The 6,090-nt window shown below is 29.0% G+C and overlaps 1 non-coding gene across 1 annotated transcript; it reads left to right on the forward strand.

Moving 5' to 3' along the window:
- The first annotated feature begins 5,290 nt into the window (after positions 1-5,290).
- TRNAT-GGU (transfer RNA threonine (anticodon GGU)) lies at positions 5,291-5,364 on the forward strand. The gene has a single exon. It is a non-coding gene; the product is annotated as a tRNA-Thr (tRNA).
- Positions 5,365-6,090: the final 726 nt, after the last annotated feature.

Genomic DNA, 6,090 nt, shown 5'->3' on the forward strand with positions numbered 1-6,090 from the left:
AATCTTAAGTCAAACTGAGTTAGTTTTGGTTCTCAAAGCATTTTGATTGGACAGTTAATATTGCTGTAAAACTACTATTGTCTGGTTGAGTTTTAGTTCCATTTACATCATCATAATTACCTAAGAATCATATGACATAGAATAGTGTCGAAATGACGCAGTGCAGAGAGGGGTTACTATTTTTAGAATAGAGAGGGGAAATTTAAGTTGCTAATTTAATCTTTTATATATTCTTTATTTTTCTTACACACACACACATATATATATATATATATATATATATATATATATATATATTCTAAATAAAAGTATTTAAAAATAAATTAAAAAGCCCCTGACTTGCTCTAAAGTTGCAAATTAATAAACCAATAATTCATAATAATTTATAATAAGGAAACTTTCCGTATACCATCTTCAAGAAACAGAAAGTTAATTTAAAACCATGAAGTAAAAACATTTCATTCAGTATTTTAAACTAGTATTTTCTAGACCTCTTTTTTAAAAACAAAAGCAACTGTTAAGGAAAATCTTGAATTGCAAAATACCAAAATGAAAAGTAAAAATTTTAAACATTGAAAAAGTAGCTATTGTCACTGATCGCCGATCAGTCGATTTATCAAGGGGATAAACCAATCTACCATCAGTTAACAACTAAATTAAGAGAGAATGTTTCATCTTACTTCCAAGTAAGCATTGTATCTTGTGCTAGGTACAAATCAGAAGTCACAATTAATATTCAATCAAAAGAAAGACATTAGTCCATTAAACCAAAGAATCCTGTTAAAAAATAAACAGCAAAAAAATCTTGAAAATTAAATTTGCTCACTAAGAATACAACTAAGCATGATGCTTACTTTAGAAGACATATCCTCTACACTCTCATTTTCAAACTTAAATGCAAAAGTAAAAACAAAAGTATATATTTTAGAACAATAAAAAGTAATTCAAAATCATAAGAAGATCAAAAAAGATAAAATACTAGTTTAAAATACTAACTAAAATACTGAGTAAAAAGTTTTACCTTCATGGTTTAAAATTGACTTTCTGTTCCCGGGAAATGGTATATAGAAAGTTTTCTTATTATAAACTATTATGAATTATTGATTTATATATATTGTAAGGTCCCTCACTTGAAATTCTAAGTTAATGTTGGAAGTGATGAACCTAGGAACTGATAAACGAATAATCGCTAGAGTTCGAAGACAGGAAACAACAAGAGAGAAGGGTAAATAACCTTTTATTATTTCTATAAGATTTAACAAAACTCCGCCTGGGAGTGAACAAATAAAGTCCGCACTTAGGACTTGAACTTAAAAGACTAAGAATTAAACTAAAACTAAGATTAACTAACTAAGTATAGCCAAAGCTATCAAGGTTCAATGAGAGTTGGCCCCTTAACTTATTTTACTACGAAGCTTAGCAAGGGCCTGAGTACGGCCAAGAGAAAAACAGCTTTGAGAGAGAGCGGCCAAAAAGGCAGACGCGCGTAGTTCAGAAACTCTGATTCTCTCTCTGTCTCAGTAAGTAACTTCGTGGTTTAAATACCGCTCCTTCTCATTAAATATTCAGCAAATTCCAAAACTACGTTCTGGCCGGAAGTAGTAAGTTGAAGTTAAGAATTTGACAGGAAAGGAACTTTAACTTAAAATTTAACTGTTAATAAAATTAACATAATCCTTACAATATATATACAGAGAGAGAGAGAGAAATTGGGAAATTTCAAATTAAGACGATATATGATTAAAGTCGCGCAGTATGCTGCAAAATTAAATGATAATCAAGAGATAGTAATTAAAACAAATTAAATTATGAAAGGGGTTACATTTCAACAGAAAATAAATAAATCAAAATTAAAACCAAACAATATAAAAGTGAAATAAAAATAATTCATTAAAATTAATAAAAAAAAAGTTAAATTATATGAAATATATAATCGTTGAAAATTCCTTGGTCTTTTTCAAACAGCAGCCGAAGAAATTTCAACAGCGCGTAGTTTCTGAATTATATCTAGATGAATGTGAATTCTTGAAAAATTTCAAAATAAAAATTAAAATTGAAAATTCATTGCCAGTTTAAATTATTTAATTAAAATAATCAATTAGCTTTAAAAGTGCCACAAAGTAAAAAATATCACTGTTTTTTTTTTAATTTAATTTAGTCATCATGATATAATCTGCTCTCGTGTGATCGCAAAGTGAATATTTGAAAAATTAACATGAAAGGAAAAATAAACATTAGAAAAATACTCGAGTTAAAAAACCAGAAAGAACAGGGAGTAATCCAAAGCAATATGCTAAATAAGTTCCAACCAAAGAATAAGCAGAATTGCTAAAAAAATTGTGAAACAAAAGAAACATGTTAAAGTAAAATTTTCCAAGTCAAAATTTAAAATAAATTAATTGTGTTTTAATTTCTTTTTATTTTTCCTTTCAAATTCATTTATTTGAATTAATTGATTCGGTTTCAGTATAAAAACTCCTAATTTTTAGGCATGTTGCCTTTTTAATAGGTCTTTGTATTTAATTTTGCCTTTTTCCTTTTTAGGCTGTAGCTTTCCATTTTCCTGTGGTATTTGTCGTATTTCCTCAATTCAGAAAATTTTCTGTATTTTTCACTAAAAGAAATTTACTTTTAATAAATTTCTTTTTAATAAAATAATTTCCTTAAAATTTTGACTTGAAATATTTTACTTTTTAGTTTAACATATTTCTTTTAGTTCAAAAAACGTTTTATCAATTCTGTTAAAATTTTGGTTTATTAATTCTTTGGTTATAAATTTATTTAGCACATTGCTTTTAATAACCTAGTGCTTTTTCTGGATGTTCTTTTAATGTTCACTATTTTATGTTTATTTTTCAAATATTTACTTTAATGTGACGTCGGATCAGATTATATCATGATAATTAATTATCTATAAAGCATTTAAAAATTACTTTGTTGTACTTTGATTATTTTAATTAAATTATTTTAACTGGCACATTCTATTAATTTTAAATTGTTTTAAATGCTTAAAGAATTCACAACCATCTAGACGTAATTCAGAAGCCTGGGTCTGTTAAAAATTCTTCGGTTGCTTCCTGAAAATAGACGACGGGATTTAAAAGGTTGTGTATTTTGTATTAATTTATTGTGTTTTTGTTGCTTTGTCTTAATGAAGTTTCACTCTTATGAAAGTCATTGGGATAGCAAATATCAGACGTAAAGCTTTTTCTTGATAGTACGTTGAGTTGATTTTAATACTTTTTTCACTCTTCTTAGTTTTAATTTCCCACCGTAAGAGAATTCTGCTACATTCATAAATTGTATCTTATTGAAACCTTCTTTGCATGAACGGAACTAGGCTTATATATTTTTTCCTCTTCGTTTTTGATAATAAATAGATGGGTTTTCGGTAATAAATACAATACTTTTTTTGTTGCAGTTATTTAGGTAAATCCACGCTTCGGCGAGAGTCACAATGTTTTTCCTTTTATCTCCTGCTAAACAGATTTCATACAGCGTTCTACAAACTGTTCTGCATTAATCGACATGTCTCGGTAAAACCTAGCGAACATTATGCTTTTTAGCTATTTTAAGATGTATATCTTGGTTTATTATTTTATTTATTGTTTCTACAGATATATTTAAAGACTCTGCAATTGATTTCTGCGTTGGAAGGTTTTTCTCTTGTTACCAGCGATTTAACTTTAAAAACATTAGAAATAGTACATAGCTTTTTCGTGTATTTGGAGTTGTCTTTCCATGTAGATTGACTGATTTTTTTCCCCTTTCTGATTAATAAGGTTGCTTATTCTGAGCTAAGAAATTTTAATACCATGCATTTCACAACGTTTTTGAATTACGGAATATGAAAATTTCTCTTCGGAAAGCGCAAAAACATACCCTTCAATCCACAGCTTGTTTACAATTGACATTTTGAAAGAATAATAAATTTTAAAAATGTGTAAACACCCTCTGTATAATTATAGTTATTATTAAAACAATCATGAACCGAAAAAAAAGTAATTGCAACTGGTACGCATAAAGTTGAGGAATATTGTTTTAATAAAAACAAAGTTATTAAACTATGAAATATTAAAATACTGCATAACAACGAAATATTAAATGATATATTAAACAAAATTGCTAAAATATGTCTTTGTGTGTATGATTACATTTTTAGGAATTCTTCCAGAGCTCTCGAAAAAGTTTTTTTTTTTTTTTTTTTCCTTTTTTGGCATATTAAAATTGCGAGAGAGTTGCTAATATTTTCAGCTGTTTAAATATCATCACATAAATTTCCACCGTTAATACCTGAAATTTTTCTTGTTTTGAGTAATTAACTCTAAAGGAAAAAATACTTAAATTTTGCAATATGTTTTCAAATTCCTTTATATCTTACAATTTAAAAAAATTGAGTAAAATTCCTCCAGTTTTCCTTAAGTTATCAATCTGATTAAATAACTTTTAATTAATGACAGCATTACATTCGTAATTTTATTAAAGATATTGGTTTCAGTGTTTCTTTCTATATCGCCAATCATCAGAATTCTAATTAAATAGTATTCTTATGCAGTTTTTTTAGTTTTAGTTGCACGCTTTGTAGAGACATTAGGTTATTTCGAAGCAGGAAAGATGAAAAATGAGCAATGGCCTCGCCGGGACTCGAACCACGGGCTTCTCGAAAACGCGTCGAGCATGCTGACCACTACACCACGAAGGCATGCTAAGAAGACGGGAGAAATACCTTATAGTTTAATGCATAAATATTCATCCAATTCTTTTGTTTGCATAAATGAACACGAAAATCCTGTTAGTTGATATTTATTAGCAGAATTTTGATCAGCTTCATTGACTGCATGCGTTTACTTGCTTTCACATAAGTGTTATGCAAGTGTGTCTGATTTATGCTTGACAGAAGCATCTTTCAGTTACAAATATTAACAGGGCAATCAAATTAAACGAATGGTTTAATAAACTTAGTTTAAACTTATATAAAAAATACTTATACTTACTTGCTTTCACGTAAGTTTACTTGCTTTCACATAAGTGTTATGCAAATGTGGCTGCTTTATGCTTGACAGAAGCATCTTTCAGTTACAAATATTAACAGGGCAACCACATTAAACTGATGGTTTAATAAACTTTGTCTAAACTTATATAAAAATTAATTGCTACAATATTATAATTAACTAGAATTATAACTATATTAACGAACATTTAATTAATGTAATATTAACTAATATTATAACTAAATTAATTATTATAAAATTTATTGACTTATAAGGTATTTCTCCCACTTTCCTAACGGGCCTTCGTGGTGTAGTGGTTCTGCACGCTGGACCGGTATTCCAGAGGTCCGTGGTTCGATTCCCGGCGAAGGCGGTTGCTATTTTTCATCTTGCCTGCTTCCAAAAATATACCTAATGTCTCTACAGTGGCGCCCGAACTAAAATGGTTTTGGATGAGGTTTCTCCGCACCCAGGATTTGGCGATTGGGTTCCCTGAATACCCCAGTCGCCCTTTAAAAAGGGGAGTATATAAGGTATTTCTCCCACTTTCCTAGCGTGCCTTCGTTGTGTAGTGGTTCTCCACGCTGGATCGGTGATCCAGAGGTCCGTGGTTCGATTCCCGGCGAAGGCGGTTGCTATTTTTCATCTTGCCTGCTTCCAAAAATATACCTAATGTCTCTACAGACTAAATTATTACTGTTGCATAAATTAATTAATTTTTAAAATTGAACGTTAGTTAGCTCAGGCTAGTATACTTTGACGTCTCTCTATACTAAAACCTTATGATGACGTCCCGGGACATGTAAACTCAATGTGTTCTAAACTTAATTGCATTTTTCACATTTCTCGAAATTTTTTAAACGATTGTTTCCGCTGTTTTGATTGGGTGTCAATTTTTTTTTTCATGCTTTTTTTTTTTTTTTTTTTTTTTTTTAAGTATTTTTTGAAAATTCTCTCAGTTTTAGTTTCCTTTTTTTTAAATTTTACCGTAAAACTATTTAATTAAAAAAAAATCACTGTTACCCAATTTATGTAGTGATTTGCACTCTTTGTAGAAATTCCATTTTGGTTCTGCTTTGTTTTATCTGAATGTGATATC

Source organism: Stegodyphus dumicola, chromosome X1, assembly GCF_044657685.1.
Source record: "Stegodyphus dumicola isolate Sdum_Otavi_A_Nest chromosome X1, ASM4465768v1".
In the NCBI taxonomy this organism is placed as follows: Eukaryota; Metazoa; Arthropoda; class Arachnida; order Araneae; family Eresidae; genus Stegodyphus; species Stegodyphus dumicola.